Below are 22,678 nucleotides of genomic sequence, written 5' to 3'. Positions count from 1 at the left end.
ATACACAACATCACAACAAATTAACTCAACAAGAACATGTCAGTCTGTTACACACTCAAGAAACGTACCCAAGCCCTTCTTTGATGTGACACATTTGATTATTGTTTGATTTGCCGCAACAAATATATTAAAACCTGACATTGACATCCATGAACTCAAAACTAACGTGTTTCATTTGAACTGCGCATGTGCGAGGAAACGGCTGTTCCTTCAGGTGTTCCCGTCTCTTTTCTATGAAGACTTGAAGCGGCATGTCTGCACGAAAACCTGCGGTGCTTCAACCTCAACCCATTGGTGAGTAGCTACTCCATATTTTGTTATATTTTTTTAAAAAGCTTGCTGCTGTGAAAGGAACCGTGAAGCGACGAGTTTTACCGTCATTGAAGTCGGACACTACGGGCTACTAGCAGGCTAACTGTTACTAGCTACTAGCTAAGATACACGATGGAGAGAAAAAATGAGTAAAATGTCTGTGGTTCCTCAGAACAGTGTTAAAAGGTAATAACCACACATCTTTTACTGGAGAAAAAGATACATGAACGTGTATTATGAGCTTTTGCATAATACACACACACACACACACTCACGGCCAACCGACATACACACATTGGTGATTCAGTGGCGTTGCTCACTTTAGACGTTTGAGGCCCTTTGTGACTTATAAAAGACCAATTACTCAGTGCAAACGTGTCAAAAGTCGCCGTTTTGAATGCAATGTTGGTCATTTACTATGTGATAAATATACAGTATGGTTACAGCACCAAAGGCCAGCTAACAGTGAGTCAGCATTGCACTCTTAGTTAAAGGAGAATTCCGGTCATTTTTTACCCACTAATGCGTTGTCCTGATGGTCACCCAGTGTTGTGGGGAGCAAAAAACACGACTAAAATTGATGCAGGTAAATCGGAGTTACACCATGGCTAGACGGCATTGGGGATAGCGACAACGCTAAACTTTGGGGGCAATTTTTTCTACCACAAAAAACAATCAAATACCTATGGTACATGACTGGAATCCATATGACACACCACTGAACTCATATAGTGTACAGTATAAACAGTATAAACATTGTGTTAACTTTTTGCATGTAGTCACTCGCCTCAGATAGCCGAACTCTGAAACATCCTGGAAAGACATTACTATCCGATCGCAGAGCGCCTGCTCTCCCCACCACAGAAACGCACACTGATTTCTTTACAAAAATAAACGATCAGAGATATTATGGACATTACCACTGCACTGCTCGACCGGTTTTTGCTCCCCCCAACACTGGGTGACCATCAGGACAATGATTTAGGGGTCAAAAATGACCGGAATTCTCCTTTAACTTGTATCAAGACCTTTAGAAACCAAGACTCCTTATTACGAGTCAGCTTCCTGTATTGTTTCCACTACCCAGTACCGACTGGACTCGGTATTATAAGAGGCCTTTATTGTCACTGCATTAAAATACAATGAAATTGCAACTGCCCATCACAGTGGTGGCATACATACTTAAAATCACACACATCATAAAAGCAGGAAAACAGAAAAGAGAAAACAAACAGACACACAAACAAGCAACAACAAAAAGCAAAAAACACATGGGTTAAAAGAAGATAAGGAGACAAATTATTATTCCAGGGGTCCAGGCTAACTTTTTTTATTAGGAGCACGAGCACAGTGGCCTCCCAAACTAAAATTTTAGGAGCACAGGTAGGAAAGTTAGGGGCATAAATCGACTTGCAAAGCAAATATTAACATTTCCTTTTCATTCATGATCCTCACACAAGGCCACCTCCTCCACCTCGATGACCCAGGAGGAAGACGGCGAAATCAGCAAGGTGGCCAGTGCCATCTTGCCCCTGTCAGCGACTGTGGTGGTGTCAGACCTCCATACTGGAGACTTCCCAGAAGGAGCTCCTGGACGCTCCCATATACAGCGGGGAAAATAAGTATTGAACACGTCAACATTTTTCTCAGAAAATATATTTCTAATAGAGCTATTGACATGAAATTTTCACCAGATGTCGGCATCAACCCAAGTAATGCACACATACAAAGAAATCCGAACATTAATGTCCATAAATTAAGTTATTTGTAATAAAGTGAAATGACACAGGGAATAAGTATTGAACACATGAAGAAAAGGAGGGGCAAAAAGGTATGGAAAGCCAAGAAAGCAGCTGGAGTTTGTCAGTATTTAGAATGTAATCATGTCTCCTATCAGTGCAAAGTAATATCTGCTGGTTTAGTCCTGATTGATGCCTTTTAAAAAGGTTTCTCACCACCAAAGTGTCAGACAATAAGAATTGCATGGTGGGCAATGGCAAAGAGCTGTCTAAGAGCTGTCTAAAGACCTACGCAACCTTACTATTGCAAAACAGGAGTCAAAACAATAATCAGAAGGGTTCCCTAACAGTCCAGGACACTGGTGGAGAGCTTCAGAAAGACCTGGGATCAGCAGGTACAGTTGTTTCAGAGAAAACAATAAGTAATGCACTCAACTGCCATGGCCTCCATGCAAGCACACCATGCAAGACATGGAGGCCATGGCGGTTGAGTGCATTACTTATTGTTTTCTATGAAACAACTGTACCTGCTGATCCCAGGTCTTTCTGAAGCTCTCCACCAGTGTCCTGGACTGTTAGGGAACCCTTCTGATTATTGTTTTGACTCCTGTTTTGCAATAGTAAGGTTGCGTAGGTCTTTAGACAGCTCTTAGACAGCTCTTTGCCATTGCCCACCATGCAATTCTTATTGTCTGACACCTTGGTGGTGAGAAACCTTTTTAAAAGGCATCAATCAGGACTAAACCAGCAGATATTACTTTGCACTGATAGGAGACATGATTACATTCTAAATACTGACAAACTCCAGCTGCTTTCTTGGCTTTCCATACCTTTTTGCCCCTCCTTTTCTTCATGTGTTCAATACTTATTCCCTGTGTCATTTCACTTTATTACAAATAACTTAATTTATGGACATTAATGTTCGGATTTCTTTGTATGTGTGCATTACTTGGGTTGATGCCGACATCTGGTGAAAATTTCATGTCAATAGCTCTATTAGAAATATATTTTCTGAGAAAAATGTTGACGTGTTCAATACTTATTTTCCCCGCTGTACCTCTTCAGTACTCACTTCCAGTTGATGGTCGACACCATGAGGTCAGCTTCAGAAAAAGCAGAGTTGGACACAGCCGACCGACATGACGTGGCATACATTCAAACAAACTAATGTGAGTGCCACCAATATTTTGTTGGTTTTCTTCACCTGTTCATATATATGTTTATAGTAACATGTCTGTACACATTGTTGAACATCTTTCAGGTGAATGCAGAGTTCTTGTGGATCAGGAAATCTGAATTCCTGTCACAGATGGACGACTTCTCAGTCAAGATTAAGCAGATAATCTAGAGCAAAGGAGGAGTTAAGGGGCCAAACAGCAAATGCATCCTGGCAATGAAAGACTGGGTTCGTATAAATGCATCAAACTTTCCTTGTATTGTGGTGATTTGTGTGAGAGAAGATCTTTGTACCTTTAGCCATCAGGCTTTTTAATTCTGCTGCAAATGGTAGATGAACTGACAGACAAATACATTTCCCAAATTAATTTAAGTGATTCTTATTCCTATTCGTATTGAGATTTTTCTTGTCAGTAGCCTGCTCTAATCCCTGAACCATCACAAATGTCTTTATTTGTCACTTATATTTTAGTGCGATGATGTCAGCCTAAGGAGGGAGTGCATCCTGCGTAGCGTAAACATGCAACAATAAAATACTATTTACTCATTAATACTCATTAAAAATCTTATATCTTATACTTTTGGCACCTCTATTATACTCATCATCACGTTACTGTAACCTAGTGACACGTAGTAGTCACTGCATACACATTTTCAAACAAAGATACACACGCAGACACATAAGGTCGCTTTCACACCAAGGGGGCAGTTGTAGGTCTGAGAAGTGAAGCTCACTTCCGGGTTCAAAAAACTGCAATCCCCTCGGCTTCCTCTGGGGGCTGGTGTCAGAAGGGAGCATTCTCCATAGACCCCCATGTTAAAATCGCCGACTTTACATCCTCAATAAACATGTTAAAAGCCTGGTGTCAGAACGTTTTTTTTTCTCAATCGATAGTTTCTACCCCCGCACACACTCTGAGGGGGTGAATTTTTTTTTAACTCTACCGTTTTACTGTTATTAGGTTTAAAATTCTCGCATAAATTAGGGCGTGGACACGTTGATTGACAGGTCCGGAGACAGCTCCGGCAGTTAGCTCCCTTGCTAAAGCAACAGCTAGCTAAGCTGAGCTACACCCAGAGACCTCCGGCTGCATCGAGGGGGCGCTGCCGTGTCCGTGTTCGTTTTTCGACTTTGGATTTTTTTTTTCTGCCAAAATGACTTGTTCTGCTGTTGACTGTACTAACCGAGCGTCGCAGGATCCTATGTTGCAGTTTTTTTGGTGAGTAAATAAGTTTTATTTTACCAACATTGTTTGCCGCTAGCTTAAAATTACTTTATTGCTGACTAATGGTGTGTGGTACAGACCATAGGATGTATGATAGGATGATGGTTAGAGCACCATGGATGAGGAGCAGCTGATTGTATTTCTAGTGTATTTTTTTGTGCTGTCAAATTAATAAGTTAATTCTGGAGATGAATTTTAAACATTTACCGCGTTAAAAAAAATTAACTCTGACCCGTTACGTGTGCAGGCCATGGATCTATAAAACATCCATGGCAAAAAAAATAAATAAATAAAATAATAATAAAATAAAACATCCATGGCGCAGGCAAAGCATGTACCGGCTGTAGCGCTGTTATTCTTCACTTTATTCAGTTTTAATATTTTTTTCATGCGAGTAAGTAATCTTTAGATGACCAATATGCGGTTAGTTTATCCACATGATGATGAAGTTTGCTCCGACGACGTTCTCAGAGCAGCGACCGTAGCGGAGCATCACAGAGGCAACAGGCCCGTCTGCGGAGCCGGTCGGCCGGGTGACAGCGTCGTCCCCGGGTAGACAGAGAGCCCATTAACTTAACTGCAGGTCTTTAGAGGTTCACCGCCAGCTGGTTTAATTCTTTTTAGATTAGTTATTGAATGTTTGTTTAGTTGTTGATTAGTTTGTTTGAATGAAAAGTGAAGCTTCATGTGTGAATTTGACAGAAGAGCAGCTCTGCCTTGGAGATGTACCTGTTCTTTTTACAGTCTATGAGATGTACACAAATCACCACCTACAGATCAATAAATAAAACAATGAACCGATCGGTCTATAGCTATTCAATTTAATGTTTTTGTCACAGACACTATAGAGCCAGGTGAAAGGTGAACACTGGTGACAGCTACTCTTGTTGTGTCACTGTTAGTCGAAACCTAACAGTTATAAACCAAGAACAATACTTAAAGCAGAAGTAAGTGATATATTTGTGTTAATATAAGTCTTAAATAGTTACATCTTCCGACAGCAATCACTTACATAGAGTGTTTGGACTGAAACACGGGTCTGTCAGTCCCTCTGCTCTGCTCTGAGCCGAAGAGAAAACATTTATCGTATCCTACAGTTTTTATCCAATGAGGAGAGAGAACGGCATGCAGGGCTGTGTGTGCAGCCAAGGAACGCCGTGAATGTGGTGACGTAGCGACGAGGACTGTTATGGTGCGTTCAAGGAAGCTCGTATTTTTCCGACCGTGAAGTGGTACCAGTTCGATCTGGTACGAGTTCACCGGTCGGAAGTTACGAGTGGCCGTTATAGTGACTTTCACCGGTAAAACAGGTCGGAAAAACACGAGTGGGTTGCCTGAAACGCTACTAAGTCGTAAGTTGTGACTTGAAGCTGTAATTTACGATTTCAAAAGCCTGCCTGGAACGCAGCATTAGCGAAAACGACCAGACCACTTACTTCTGCTTTAATGCCATCCACAAAAAAGTATAGGTTATCTGAATCTATATGCCTACATTTGAAATCAAACTTATTGAAATGCATGAGAAATGAATGAGCAACAAGAAGTAAAAAGTGATTTGAATTATTTGTAATATACTGTAATGTAATTTGAAATCATTGGATTAATAATTTAAATATATAATCCAAATAATGCTCCTCTCCATTATCTATAATTTATTAATACTTAATATACAGTGTCAAGAGTAGTTTAAATTAGGGAAAAGCCAGCTTCCCATTCAAGTAGAGAATGTGTGATTTGAGTTCCACAATAGTCAAAACTGAGCAACCCAGAACATATAATATATTTAACATGTATTTCTTATATCTATTTTTTGTGTTTTTATTAAAGGTTAACCGAGTAACTTTGTTATTCATGAGCTCTTTGTCAAGCCAGTAGCCCTTTGTATTTTTATTTGTATCCTAGAGTAGCTCTTAAAATAGAAAAGGTTTGTGACTTCTGATCTATAACTTGCTTAGGGCTCATATGTATCATTTTAAAGTTTTCCTCTAGGTGATCCGGTCAGGCTGAGCGAGTGGGTCGTCAGCATGAGGAGACAGAATTGGACCCCCAACAAGTACTCTCGTCTGTGCAGTGACCATTTCGAGAGCCATCACTTCACGACTGACTCAAGGGTAGATACTTTATTCACTACATCTCTAAGAATTATTTTATTATTAATTAAACTACATATTCATGTATGCCTTTATAACATATTGCTTCTAACATAATAAATAATCTGATTTAAGTAAGCTATTTCTGTAATGTAACTTTTTATATGAAATTAATGGCAAAATATACACACTCATGTTTAGTGTTTCTCTGACACAGTTCATATAACATTTTACCACTCAAGCAACATAGCACCACATTTCTTTTGAAAGGTCTCATATTATTGTGCATTCTATGCTAAAAGTATTGATCATAGTAAGAATTTCTCGATTCTGCACAAACAATTTATATAATTTAACAAAAATAAATAAATAAATAACTTTCTCTACAAGTACAGCAATATTTATTTGTTGTTACATAATTCAAGTAGGGCAACAGCTTCTGCGTTCTCCCTGATAAATTTAAATATCATTCACATACATCTCATACAAGATTGAGTAGCTACAGTTTAAATCCACAAAACTATTATACGAATAACAGCCAGTTGCTGCATTTGTTAGAATTTTGGTGTATCTTCTTTAGGGAAGGACATGCCTGAAAAACGACGCTGTGCCCACCACATTCTTCTTCTCCAAAGGCAAAACACATCAGTCAAGAGGAAAGGAGCCAGTAAGTATAAATGTGGAGGTAAGTGACAGTCCAGCTTCAGTTTTAAATGACATTGAGGAGGTTGCATATGTAGACAGTGGTAGCAGTGCCAGCAGTACTGTTGTTGATCAGAGTCCCTGTGACAATGTTAGCGGTAGCGTTCAAACAGAAAGTCAGAGTGGAAATCAGGGAGATCCAGCAGCTGAACACACCTACAGCACGGTGAGGGATACATCCTGTGACAGCAATGTCAAGTCCACCGCCTCAGACTTGGATCACAGCTACATTGTCTCAGAGTCTCCAAGAACACTGAAAAGGAAGACGAGGGAAGCCGAGGACAGACTACATTCTGCTCGCAAAAAGATCAGGGTGATAGGCCAGAAGTCAAGGTGACAGAAGATCAGAATTTCTTCCCTGAAGAATTTGGTGAACGTGCTTCAGAAGAAATGTCTCGTCTCCACTGAAAGTGCTAGTATTGTTGAAGGCCTAGCTGAAGTTCCCAGAGAGGTTTTCTCTAGAATACAAAAAAAAAGAAGTCAGTGTTTTCAGAGAGTTTAAAGCAGTTTGCAACAACACTGCACTTCTACTCTCCGAAGGCATACGACTACGTAAGGGAGCGATTTCAGTTGGCTTTGCCTCACCCTCAGACCATTAGAAGATGGTACAGTAGCATCTCTGCAGATCCCGGATTTACTGCTGCTTCTTTCACGGCTTTGAGAAATCATGTCACGGAACAGAAGAAAACAGGAAAAGACACAGTTTGCTCATTGATGTGTGATGAAATCTACATCCATAAGCAAACTGAGTTTGCTGGGGACCAAATCCATGGATATGTGGATATCGGTGCTGGCGAGACAGAGAATGTTGTAGCAACACAAGCATTGGTCCTCATGGTTGTTGCTCTAAATGAGTCCTGGAAGCTCCCTATTGCGTACTTCCTGATCAACAGCCTGACAGGTTCAGAGAGAGCCAATGTCATCCGGGAGAGCCTGATCAGGCTTCACGCAATTGGAGTCAGGGTGGTTTCCCTGACATGTGATGGACCCTCTCAAAACTTTGCCATGATCCATGATCTTGGTGCAAAGTTGAACATAACTGACATGAGATCCTACTTTCAACATCCTGAGGATCCCACACAAAGGGTCCATGTGCTCTTGGATGCATGTCACATGCTGAAGCTACTTCGGAATGTTTTCTCAACAGTTGAAGTTCTGTTCTGAGAAGATGGCCAGCAAATAAAGTGGCAGTACATTGAGGAGCTTCACAAGCTTCAGGAGAAGGAAGGGCCTGCGCCTTGGAAACAAACTAAAAATGGCACATATTCAGTGGCAAAACCAGAAGATGAAGGTAAAACTTGCTGCACAGCTCTTCAGTAGCAGTGTGGCTGATGCCCTTCAGTACTGCGAAGAGGAGCTGAAGTATCCTCAGTTCACTGGATGTGCAGCCACAGTTGACTTCCTGCGCACAGTTGATGCCGCCTTTGATGTCCTTAACAGCCGCAACCCTTTCGGAAAAGGATTCAAGGCGCCCATGAAGCCATCAACTAAAGACCGCGCCAAGGCAATTTTGGAAAAGAGCGAGTCACTTCTCCTCGGACTCAAATTTAGAGGGAAAGACAACAGACTTGTACATGTGCATTCCACACAGAAGAAGACGCCCATCTACGGTTTCATTGCTTGTGGCAGAAGTGTGATTGGCATCTACGAGGACCTGGTGGAAAAACCAGGGGCCCCATGCCGTTACCTTCTCACCTACAAGTTAAGTCAGGATCACCTAGAACTGTTCTTCTCTGCAATCAGAGCACGTGGAGGTTACAACAACAACCCCAATGTGAGGCAGTTTCGAGCAGCATACAAGCGTCTCCTTGTAAGGCACCAGGTGAAAAAGGGCACCAGCAACTGTCTCCTTCGTGACAACACATCCATCCTCGACTCAACACCTGCGAGCGTGAACATTTCACGCAGGGTGGATGTGGAGCCTGTGGAGGTGCTTGTGCCCGAAGATGACAGCCTCCCTGACCTTCCAGACATTGACACCCTGTCTGAGTACAAGGAAGCAGCCATCTGCTACATCACAGGTTTTGTGGTGAAGAAGATGAAAAGGATTACTTGTATGCCTTGCTCACAAGCCCTGATCTCTCATGAGTCAGTACATCGATTCTTGACTTTGAAGGACAGAGGTGGCCTACAGAAACCATCAGCAGGCATCATAACAATCTGTCAAACCACAGAAAGATGTTTTCAGCGTCTTTTGAAAGCCAACGACGGAAAGCCTCCACAGGGAAGAGGAACAACAGCAGCCATTGTCACCCAGGTTCTTGCTGATTGTTCAGAAAAAAATCTCTTTCCACAGCTTCACAGCCACATGTTTGACACCTGTGTTGAAGCTAACCATGTCCATGTGCTGGTGAAGATGGCTTCTTCATGGTTCTGCAAAATTCGCTTGAATCATATAGCGAGGCGGGAGACAGAGAAAATAAAGGAAGGCAAGGTAGTCCGCAAAAAACTGACCAAACTGATCCATTTTTATGGAAATTAAGAGGAAGACTTGGCCATTTATTTTTGTATGCATGTGTGTTTATAGTTGTGGGTCCATTTCTGTGTGTATGCATGTGTTTTTATATATGTGTGTAGTGTCCATTTCTGTGTGTATGCATGTTTATTTATGTATGTGTGTCCATCTCTGTGTACGCATGTTGTTGTTTTTTTTTTATAAATGTGGGTTTTTATCTGTGTGTGTGTGTGTGTGTAATGTTTGTGTGTATATATCTCTATATGTGTGTTTTCATACATGTTTTATGTGTATTTGTAAATAATTATTGAAGAATATGTATGTACATATAAATATATAATATATTTAAATGGTATCTGTAAATAGTTAATGAAATAAATATACAAAATCTTACATGCATATCATAATGGCCAGCTTCCATCTTTGTTTGTTGATGACAAACCTGCCAGACTTATAATAAAGTAAATTAGAAACCATGAGCCTGATTGTCTTGGGTGAACATTGGAAATGTTACTTTGAGCCTGCATGAACAGGGCCAAAGTAACTTTCGATGTATACTGTAAGGAAGTACATGTGTTGTCTCAACTGTTGAATATTAACTTAGAGCCTGCATGAACGGGGCCTAAGTATTCTCTGTAGTAGACGCTCCGTGATGCCTCCGTTACGCACGTTTGTTTATGTTGTGATCTGTGCACACGTATTTAAATATAGGTTACTAAATATGAGTGTCTTTATTAATGGAAAAGGGGTGTGTGTGTGTTTTTTTTTTTGTTTTGTTTTTTACTGGGCAACAGCTCTCAATCTGTCAGAGCAAGTGAGACGGGAGGAAACTGATGTTCTGGTCCGGTCCAAGCTGGCAGTGTCCGGTCGCGCGAACAGACCTCACGGGCTGATGATGCAAAAGTAGTCTGGGAGGGAGGAGGTTATGATGTTATCCAGGTCTATCTATCTATCTATCTAACCTATATTTAAACACGTGTGCACAGATCACAACATAAACAAACAGCTGTGCGTAACGGAGGCATCACGGAGCGTCTCTCTTTTTCTTTTTTCTTTAGAATTTACCTGAGAGGGGAGATGTGAATATCTGCTCACTATGATGCCAGGCTGATTGTGGTTTGCTGTGAGAGATGATAGTTTATTTGTTTTCAGTTTTATTTGTTATGGTCGCGTGACGATGCGGCGCTGGCCCCTAATAAATCAATAAGTAAATAAATAAATAAATAGCTGATAATCTGCAACGGCACAGTGTATAGTGTCAACACCTGCTCTTGGGACATCCACGGCTGTCTCAGTCCCTCCCTGGTTTCATCTGTGTTAATTCAGTCAGGCTGAGTTTCCATTACGCAAGCCTTTGATCTGTCATCAGTGTGACGGGACAATCTATATAGATATAGGTGTATGTGCTGATTCAGATACAATAAATAGGGGTTATTGTGATTATTATTATTATTATTATTAATTGCATTTAAATGTGCCTGAAACTGTGGAAACCTGCCTGTGAGGTCTTGGTGACGTGTACGCACTGCGCGCTGGGCAGTCAAATTGCCACTGCGCTGGCTGCGCTTCGCCTTGCGCTGAGATTAGACCAGGTTGGAGCTGGCAAGCTTTCGGCGCACTCTCCGCGCGGTCTATCTGCAACAAATTGTCAATGCGCCACGGCGAATCTGTCGACACCTCCCCCTGCTGCGCGACCACTCCCATCTCAGCGCACAGCAGTCTGCCAATTTACCGAATCCGCTGCGCACTAGTGTTGGGCGATTTTGACATTCTCAGATCGTCCCAATCGCCCTCCCTGGAGATCGCCGATAGACCTATCTATCGCCGGGGTCCGGGGGGGGGGGGGGGGGGGGGGGGGGGGCGTATGAGTATCGCTTTTACCGTGCCCTGCTGTCATGCATGCGCGCTTCTCTCTCTCTCTCTCTCTCTCTCTCTCTCTGTGTGTGAGGGCTAATAACAGAGAAAGAGCGCTATGATCAATGAACAGAACGCTATTGCGTTGCCGAAAGCCGAAAAATCTATTCATGGCGGACGTAATTCACCGGACGTCTTAGTGAACACCTCGTCGGGCTGTGACATACAGTAACAGGGCTGGCGTCGGCAGCCTAGTCACTGCCACAACACCAGCTAAACGTGTTTCCTCAGATTTGAGGCGGAGTGGCCACCCTGTTTACCACAGAGATTTTATGTGCGGTCATATGACTACCTGGCTCCGTCTGATTGGACGTCGCCAGTGGCTGCATTTGATTGGTGAAACACTGTCATATGACAGAGTATCTGTTGGAAGCAGCAAGCCAAGCGGCTTCATTAAAACAAAACAAACAGATTGCGCATTAGATCAATAAAAAAGTAGCGAGTATGTGAGTGTGTAAAATCGCCAAGAAAACAAAACATCGCCGCTCGTCCTTCCAATCGCCGATAGACGATTGGATCGCCAATCGGCACAACCCTACTGCGCACCTTGTTGCACTGGACGATAATACCACTTCGCCAGCTGCGGGAGGGCTCGCCTCGCTGCGCCCCCCTGAGCCTGCATGAACGGGGCATAAGATGATATCGAGCTTTGGAATACTGTAACACATTTAAAAATAAATATGCAACCTCCCTTGTCAATGTTTTTGTAGATAGTTTCTGGAGTTCTGATTAAAGCAGAAGTGAGTGGTCCGGTCGTTTTCGCTAATGCTGCGTTCCAGGCAGGATTTTGAAATCGTAAATTACAGCTTCAAGTCACAACTTACGACTTTGTAGCGTTTCAGGCAACCCACTCGTGTTTTTCCGACCTGTTTTACCGGTGAAAGTCACTATAACGGCCACTCGTAACTTCCGACCGGTGAACTCGTACCAGATCGAACTGGTACCACTTCACGGTCGGAAAAATACGAGTTTCCTTGAACGCACCATAACAGTCCTCGTCGCTACGTCACCACATTCACGGCGTTCCTTGGCTGCACACACAGCCCTGCATGCCGTTCTCTCTCCTCATTGGATAAAAACTGTAGGATACGATAAATGTTTTCTCTTCGGCTCAGAGCAGAGCAGAGGGACTGAGAGACCCGTGTTTCAGTCCAAACACTCTATGTAAGTGATTGCTGTCGGAAGATATAACTATTTAAGACTTATATTAACACAAATATATCACTCACTTCTTCTTTAAGTTCAACATAGTTTGAAATGAAAGTTCAAAATGTTACTTAAAAAATAACTTCTCTCAAAATCTCATAAGAACCCAAAAAAAGCACCTTATCATAAAAACAAAACAAAAATATATATATATATATATAAATATATATATATATATAAACAGTAAGTTTGTTATTTCATGGTTTTCGATAGTTGATAATCTGTTACATTTATTTAGAGAGAAATTTTAATTTAACAAAAAAATTATTGAATAAATATATATTCATAATTTATATATATAATATAAATTAATTATTTTTTTGGTTTGATTTTCTGTTATCATTGTGGCTGATGGAGTTCATATTGTGATGTTTGTGGGACAGTAGACGCATTTCTGACTAAGTAATGTGGTGTGAGCTTCTTATTTGGCTTCGTTGAGTTCTTTCACTGCACTTCAGGGATGAAATGTTCAGAAATTATTTGTGTTATGTTATTCTCTGAGTGATCATCACATTCACATTACTCAAGATTGTGTTATCAAATTTGTTTTTTCTATTTTCCTGTAAATTCAATTATTATTTATTACAAGTTTTAATTGGCAATTGAATATAGTATATTTATTTTGTCCCCATCACCCAGCCCGACTTGTCTCCTTTGTATATAGTTTCTTCAGTAATGTTTAATGTATTGTTTATTTTTGTCTTTAATTTATCCTTTTGTCCCGTGCTCATACTCCTAAGTTATGTTTGTTTGTGTTGTGTTACGTGTTCCTACTCCTGGTCTGCACCTTGTCGTGGTGAGTGGGCTTTTAACCAAGACAGACCATACTGGATAGTTTTTAAAGTTGTTAAACTTTCATTTTTCTCACAAGTTCCAAGATCCAGTGTCTTAAAGTGATTTTTTTTTTTACATCTTGCAACATTACAGTTACTTCACTGTCTGTATAATCCTAGTGATTCCAACCCTCTCTGTGTGTTTCTCCCTCTTCCCTAGGGGCATTTTCCAAGCGCAGACTGCTGCTGCAGGGCACACACCGTAGGCTCATCTGCTCATCACTCCTCTGCTCCATTACACCAGCTGAACACTTACTCATCAGTTCACCACGCTTTTAACTTCATGCACAGCTCCACTACTTCCAAAACTTAAGCCAACTCCTTCATTTCTGGTCTTACATTATTGGACAAAATGATTATTCCAGGTGTATCTAACCATTGTGACTACTGAGGTCAGACACACTGGGATTAATCAGTTTGTCAAATAATGTAATAATGTTGCTGTGGGTTGTTGAGGTATTTTTATAAGCCTTTTTTGGCTTCTACCTCTCCTGCACAATGTTTAATTTTACTATTTTCATTGTTTATGCAGGTTATATGATGTGCAAATAAAAAAAACTAAACTAATGTAAGACACGAAATAAAGGAGCTGGCTTAAGTTCAGGAATGTGCATAAAGCCCATTCCATTGTTTTTACCTCCTACAAGGGGTACTCAAATACATTTTTCGAAGGGCCAGAATTTTTCTAAACAGACACCTTGGGGGCCGCACATTCAAATAGGCCTAGATTGAAATTAAATTCACCTTTTTCGTCTAATAATTTAAATATTTTTTATTTTACTTGTAAGCACATAATTTTTATTTATACACTTCATGGTGTTTTGTATGATATAAAATGAAAAATCTTGACATTGTCATATCATCATTTACATATCATGCTGGAGCTTTACACTGCTGACTTGTATCCTCAGACATGCCCTGTGATTTTCAGCTTAAATATGAAAGGAGGCTGACCATCACAGGACATGTCTGACTCTGTTCTGAGGATACAAGTCATTGGTCCTGAAATGTGTGTTTCTCTTCTATAATACACATTCTACATCTCGGAGGCGACGTCTTTCCACACACGGGCTTCCTTCACCTTTCAAACGAGGCAGAGCTCAGTGGGAAACAGTAGGACAGACACAGGCCGAAGGCACCGGGACACAACACCGGGGGAGAAGCAGGTCGTGCAGCTGTGCACCGCTGACGTGCACGAAAAAACAATTGCGTCTCATCAAATGCGCGCGGCTACGGCTTTTGAGTTGTGAGCGTGCATGACTCGCGGCTACATTGAATGGGTTTGAGCGCGCGCAAAAGACGCTTCATCTGAACGGCCCCCCATGTATGATGCACACACAGTTGAACCAAGACGGCGGTGAAAATCACCCACGGTCTCTGCAGACAGGCAGAGAACCCTGCAAGCCAGCTCGCCCCCCAAACACTCGCGCATGGTGATTTGGGTTCGTCAGCGTTATTGTATCCCAGTGCAGGGCCTCACAGGCACACACAAACGCTCCGCACGTGTTTCCATGTCCCAGCGCTTTGACTTACAGGCGCACGGAGCCCGAGAAATACAGTATACAGTAATATGTAAACTAGTAGAACTCAGTCGCGGGCCTGATTGGAAGGTTCGGCGGGCCGGATGCGGGCCGCCTATTGAGTACCGCTGTCCTACATGTTTCTTGCTTTCATTGTTTCCTACCTCTTGTTTTCAGGGTTAGGGTTACCTTTGCTCCCATATCCCTGCCCTGTCAGTAGGAAGATGCTCAGGATCAGCTCGGACATTCTCTTCCAGCCGACTCTGGACCTCACCGTGATAACCATGGCATCGCCTGCCCTCCAGTGTGTTTCAGCTCCCTCTGTCTCCCTCCACTGCTCTCCAACCCCAATCCTCCCCTCTTCTTTCAATAAAATCTGTATTGAGCTGAACTCAGTATCTGCCGCCTTGGTCTTCCTGACAGCTGTTGTAAGAGATGCTCAGAAAATGTTGTTTTTTGGACTTTCTTAAAAGTAGAGATATTACATAAATCTTACATCTATTAAGAAATAACCAAAATCAGTTAATCATGTGTAGAGTTATCTCATTCAAATAGATACTAATTGTAGATATAATAATATAATACATACCTATTTAGTGTTCAACCAACAGTAAAGCTAGGACATTTTAAATATGAATAGAAGACAAAGGGAGTTGCTTTTGGAAGATAATTTATTTGACATGTAAAAAAATAAGTAATTAAGTTGGTTAGAAAAATAAATTTCACAGACAAAACAAAGATTCTTTAATATGTAAGACTTTTTGAAAAATGTTTTTAACTTTAAGTAAAGTGAAAATATGCAAAAACAAATAAATAACATAAAATAGTGCATGTAATCTTAAAAAATAAGACTAGATTCTTAAATAATATTACAGTTTTTCTCGATTGCTAAGACACATTTCTTGAAAGCTGCTCACCTTTTCTCTAAACTGTGAACACAAACCGTTGGTTACGTATTGTAACCCCAGATTCTATGAGTATAGGCGCAGCCCTCTAAGAGCTATCGCTGTTGGGTTTATCCCCGCGCGCATGCGCAGTCCTGAAAAATTTCTTTTGCGCCACTGTGCCCTGCACAGTTGCCCCTACACGGTCCGCATCATGACTATATTACACCTGTGGTCCCGTGTATCTGCTCCCAAAACCAGCCTTTTTCTTCAGCTGACACTAGTGGGACAGTGGGGCCTCGATTCTTAGAGGGCTGCGCCTATACACGAATTCGGTGAGCGATTTGTGTATGCCGCCATTGCTGCGGTGACATGTGTCAGTCATAGTAAACTGATTCTCTATGACAGCATCATAAATAGGCTGCATTGGTGATGTTTAGTGCCCCCCAGTAACTGATTAAGGTATCTTACATGAATACCAATATTAATTTAGGAATTAATCATTTGTTTGAGCGATTAGCAGGAAAGATTAGAGTAACAGGGAGATGAGAGACTGTATCATAAACAATATAACATACCGGTACGTTATGCGTGCTGACGTTAGCAAGCCAGCAGCGGGATATTTAATCATGTGGACAGGCTACATGAATAAAAACAACAACTTGTGCTTTGTTTTAGATATTCAAGAATATTTTATTGATCAGCTGGCCTCCGATTATCAGAAAAAACGTCAATTACAGGTCTCTTTTATGGTCAAAATTACCTGAGCTCCGGATGGGTCGGACATATTTTAGACCGGCTTTTAGACGACCATCACATCATATTGAAGGGATCAGTGAGACATTCACAGACCATCCACTTTTACCACGATGTGAAGGTAACGGTGAGAAGGGAGAGTAGCCAGGTTGTACAGATCAGCTGTGACTGCGTCGCTGGCGGCTGCTGCTGCTGCTGCTGCTGCTGCTGCTACTGCTACTGCTCACTGTACGTAAAGTTACGGTCTAAACACGGACACTCCTCCTGAAGTAAGGGGCTGTGTTTTGCTGATATTAGAGCAGTCGAGGACGGCACATGTCCTCCCAGCCTTCCTAGACATATTTACAGAAGAGAAAAGGTCCACTTCTTGGCGCTTGCATTCAAATGCCCGCTTCGCGCACAGAACCCATCGCTGCCTGACTGGGAGCTGTCACCGCAGTAATGGCGGCTGCTCGACTAACGGTTATTTAGCCGAATTGGTGTATACTCATAGAATCTGGGGTTACAATACGTAACCAACGTTCTATTTCGTATAGGCTTCGCCCTCTAAGAGCTATCGCTGTTGGGATAAGGGCGAAGCTGATGTAGTCAATGCCACACTGTACCACAGTACACAAGCATTAACACACACACACACCGCATATCCCTTAGGGCCTCGATATACTTGCTGTAAAGTACGCGTACGCGAGCTGCCGCGCGTATCCTGCGTCCGTTTGATGCGTATCCTGCGACCGAACGCACATATCGACGCGAGGTGACGCGACGCAGGATACGCGCGGCAGCTCGCGTACACGTAGTTTACAGCAAGTATATCACGGGCTTTAGTGTGCAGGCAATAAGGGCACGAGATCCTTCAGTTCCATGTCATGAGTAAATAATCCTAAAGAGGAGAATTATACTCAGTCACTAGGCATACGTCATGTTACAGAGGGCGGAGACGATAATTACGCACTGTAAAAAGTCCCAACAGAGGTAACAGGACGTGTGACAGCCTAACACATAGCCAGGGTGCAGCGTAATTACGCACGACGAGACTGTAATGTGCGAGGACGCAGAGACGATGGTTACGCATTGTGACAGTCTCAGGGCTCGCGCGGCACATCTCGGAGTTATGGATATGTGGAGGGTGAGGTCCAGCTTCACTGGCTGTTGACCGAGCTCAACACTGAGTGAGACAGGGAAGTCACAGACATATCACGGAGGTAAAACCGAGTAAAAACGCAAGGTGAAGCCCAAGAGGCTGCTGCGCAAATGTCCGCTACAGCCACGCCTCTGAGGAGGGCTGTGGAGGAGGACACTGCTCTGGTTGAGTGGGCACGAATGCCGGATGGGGGATCCCTACCAGATGTGACGTAGGCCTGTGAAATGACGTCACATAGCCAGTGGGCCAAGCGCTGCTTCGTCAGGGGTTGTCCCTGTGAATGCTCTCTGTAATGCACAAACAGCTGTTGTGTGCGTCTGAGGCTCGCTGTGCGCGCCACATAGAGAGACAGTACGCGCACCGGGCAGAGTTGATGTAACGTCTCCTCTCCCTCACCTTCATGAGGAGGAGGGAAGAAACCTTCCAGTGTAATAACTCTCGAACTAAACGAGCTCGTTATGACCTTGGGCATGAATGAGGGGTTTGGTCTCAGAGTGGCTGCGCTCCCGTCTGGTCTGATGGCGAGACAGGACGGCGAGACAGAGAGGGCACATAAATCACTCACTCTCTTAGCTGAACACAGGGCTAAGAGGATCGCTGTCTTCAGAGACAGGTGTTTGAGAGAGGCGTGTAGGAGGGGCTCAAAAGGAGGCTCTCCTAGGGCGCGTAACACCAGAGGGAGATCCCACTGCGGAGCCAGGGGGCGCGTAATGGGTCTCTGACGCCTTACCCCCTTAAGGAAACGCTTAAGCAGGGGATGTGTAAAAACAGACCTCTCTCCAAAACCCTCATGACAGGAAGAGATAGCGGCAGCATATGTCTTCACCGTAGAGAGAGCCAGATTCCTATCCACTAGGAGCTGGAGGAATGTCAATATCTGAGGCAGAGCACATGATGTTGGATCAATGGTTTTTTCTACACACCAGCGCTGAAAAGCAGACCATTTAGCTGCGTAACAGGCTGTGGTGGAGGAGGCTATTGCGCCTTGGATGGTGCGGACCACTGCAGGGGTTAAACCTAATCTCTCTAGGCGCTCCCGTTCAGGGGCCAAGCCCATGCATGCATAAGCCCCATGACCTATCACAGGGAAGTGTAGGATGGCTCCCTTCATCTGTGAGAGCGCGACTCTGTGCCAAGGCAGTTTCCATGGTTCCTCTGCTAACAGCTGTATCATGAGAGGAAACCATGATGCGCCCGTGCGCTTTGGAGCTATCAGGATGACTGATAGTTTCTCTTCCTGGATGCGCATCAGGAGGCGGGAGATGAGAGCGACCGGGGGAAAAGCGTACAGCAGGGCTTTCGGCCACGGTCTGTGTGAGAAAGCGTCTATGCCCAGCGGAGGATCGTCTTGTGCGTTCATGGAGAACCACTGAGCGCACTGAGCATTCTCTTGTGAGGCGAATAGATCCACCTCTGCTTTCCCGAATCTGTTCCACAGTAACTGCACAAGTGTGGGATTCAGTTTCCACTCGTTCTGAGAGGGTCCCCCCCGAGACATTAAATCCGCGGTTTGATTCTGTTTTCGGGGAATGTAAACCGCTTTGATGGAGAGCAGGTTCGCGTGACACCAGAGGAGGAGGCTCCTGGCTATCTCCAGCAGCCGAGCCGAGCGCACGCCACCCTGACGATTTATGTAGGCAGCTGCCGTAGTGTTGTCTGTTCTCACTACAACATGTTTGTTCCTCAGTCGAGGGGCAAAATGTTTCAGTACTGTGAGAAGCTCCAGACAATTTATGTGGAGGGAAGGAGGCTCTGGCCATCTTCCTCCTACTACGTGAGACTGACAGGCCCCCCCCCATCCGAAGAGGGAGGCGTCGGTGAACACCGTCACGTGTGACGTACAGTGGGTACTAGTTTCATTTGGACGGTTTCACGCGAGATTCACGCGTGAGTCACGGGAGGCTCACGCGGATTTTTTGTGGAGGAGTAATTGTGTTTTCACCAGAAGCTGCAATGTGCCCAAACAACCGCCAGGTGGCATCTGTGAGCAGCAGATCGCCTCCATAAGACAGCAGCACGGAGCAGTGAACACGAATGGGGAATGCAATATAATAATAATACAGTATAGTTTTTCAATGAGAAAAATGTAACGACGGCAGCTATACGTCTCACTCTCTTTTATCGATCCTCTTGTCAGCTCCAAACACACCCACTTGCACCGCGATTATGGACCACAGCGTGGTTTTCCACACAGCAGCTTAACTCAAAGGGCGATGCTGCCGGTGTGTTTTTAAAATGAGCCAACTACTGTACAGTAGTGTTCATTCTACGATAAAACAGAATATCCTGAAATAACTTTCCCTCGATAGAAATAGGCTACAAGATGTGTGGATATAGGTTTCATTCATCCATGTTTTGACAGACAACACAAACAACCAGTGGCAGGGACGGACTGGCCATAGGGCAATATGGGCAAATGCCACAACAGCCGCGACCGAAGATGCAGCCGTGCTGATGTGACCGCAAAAAAAAAAAGTCAGTCAGCTGGTTTACAGCCGGCCGACTCTGAAACACTCGAGACACAATAACATTAGTAACGCAAGGTATCTCACTTAGTAGAGCAGCTCTCACTATAAGCAAAGATTTTATTTCAGTCTGGGATCAAATCCCAACGTGCAGTTTTAGTGAACAATGCATTTTCTCTTATCATCATTATTATGATCACTGATATAGCCTATATGTGCGGCTATATATACCGTAGCCTATATGTGTGTTTGTGTAATGCAGGGGTGCTTTAAAAAAAAACACAGTTGTCTGGACAGTAGGGGTTGCACGACTTCAGATTTTTTAAAGTCGACTTTAATGTTATGAAAGTCGAGTCGACGTCGACTAGTCGCTGATGACGTCATTCATATTTTTCCCATCATAAATCACAGGAGGAGGGAAAAGCTTTGCAACAATCTGTAGCTTTTCACTGACAGACGCTCATGCACAGAATTAGTCCACAGAACAGCAGCTATATAAACAACAAGCTGTAAATCAGTTTGTTTTTTTGTAACATACACTCCTATACAAGTGCAAAAGAAAATACTGTAGCTACTGCCCGTTAAACAATTAGGGAGGAAAACGACACACAGGCCTCGTCACCATCACAGTCCTGCTCAGTCACAGTTTCACTCACAGTTTTTGTTTTTCCTGGTTGGTTGTTGCTGTTGTTGTTGTTGTGCGCGATGTAAAGCTGTCGATATGAGCGGAGTTTTCTTTTTTTTTAATTGCCGGCAGCCTGGACACACTGCCCGCGGAAGCGCTGTGCGCGTTCTCGCGGGCGTCTCGCAGGCAGCAGTCCTGCTCTCTCCGCGCCGGTCATATCGACCCGTCTGTAGGCTGCTCGGTTTTCCACACACACAGGTCTGTCTCTAGCGCTGTATGTATGTGTGTCTTGTGTGCAGACGCAACTGACAAATATTTATAGACGGACAAACTTAATCATCATTTATTTTATTTTGAAAATTGACCGGATTCTCTCGTCTTTTCTGTGCCCGACTTCCTGTCTGGTACGCGCTCGTTCTATCCAGCTTGACGGCGCTCGTATTTTTTTCATTCAGCGCACTCAGCTGTTGTTTCAAGCTGCTCTTCTCTCGTATTGTCACATGATCAGCGACTAGTCGACGTCATGCTCAAAACGTCATTGTGGAGCAGTAAAGTCGACTAGTCGATTAGTCGACTAGTCTGTGCAACCCCTACTGGACAGTAGGCATTTTTCTCACAACCGACCTCAAAAGCGAGGGCAGGTCCGCCGAAGCATCATTCCGGGTGTTGTCTTTGTTGTCACTTTGTTGTCGCTCCACAGAGCTCACATGGCTACTTAATTATGCACGTGCTGACCATATATGGTTGTGCTGAGGGATTCTGGGGGTGGAATATGAGGTGTGTTCATGTCCGCACCATTCTTGGGTCCGGTGTGATTTATCAATGGGATATTGCGGAGAGTTGTGCGTACGCACAGCTTGATCAGTGTTTCCCACAGAAAAAATAAATAAATAAATGTGTCCACGTCTCACATGTGTTTACGTGCGGTGCGCCCGCACGCGAGAGAGGCGGCAGGTTGAGAGGCTGACTGGCGGAGATGAGAGCTGGTGAAACGCATGGTTATTAAAAAAAAAAACATCTCTGATCTCTGCCCGCACATAGACAGACACAGGTTCACATGGGCGCACGGCAAATGCAGCTGCAGCGCTATTAAACTAGAGCAACAGCAACTCTCATATTTAAATTGTGTTTTATATTGATTTCATATATTTCACTGATTGCAATTAGGCTATAGAATGCTAGTGTGTGTTTTGTTGAAAGCGAGGCTAGGTGAAAATCGCTACAGTGGGGTTTATATGCAGCGGTCTGTAGGACCAGCTTAATAGACACATCAGCGACACATTAGCACCTTCATTTATCTCTGATCAATAGGTGTGCTTGTGGATACTTCACTCAAGTAGGCTACAGCCCTGCCCCCCACAGAACTTCACACAGCTGTTCAGTCAGCTTAGAAAAACCGGTTCTTACAGTAGCTACCTCTCCTCACACTTTTCATAAGCCGGAGGACAAAACTGTAGGCTTCATTGTTTCGTTTAATTTCGTTAAGTGAAAATCATCTCTGAATTATGGAACTAAAAATAAAATAGGCCTATCTTAAAAAAAAAGATCCTATGATATTTAGCCTAATTGCATTATTTTTATTCAAATGTGACTGAGACCTTTATCTACCTAAACAGAGGGTAACATGAATAAAT

At 43.3% G+C, this 22,678-nt stretch overlaps 1 protein-coding gene across 1 annotated transcript in view; it reads left to right on the top strand.

Annotated features, from left to right (window-relative positions):
* Positions 1-22,678, top strand: part of LOC310996788 (histone H2B 1.1-like) — a 106,799-nt gene that overhangs the window by 2,983 nt on the left and 81,138 nt on the right. The window lies entirely within an intron of this gene.

This window comes from Trachurus trachurus (genome assembly GCF_905171665.1).
Source record: "Trachurus trachurus genome assembly, chromosome: 14".
NCBI lineage: Eukaryota > Metazoa > Chordata > Actinopteri > Carangiformes > Carangidae > Trachurus > Trachurus trachurus.
Note: the sequence above shows the minus strand (reverse complement) of the source record. Positions and strands in the feature narration are given on the sequence as shown.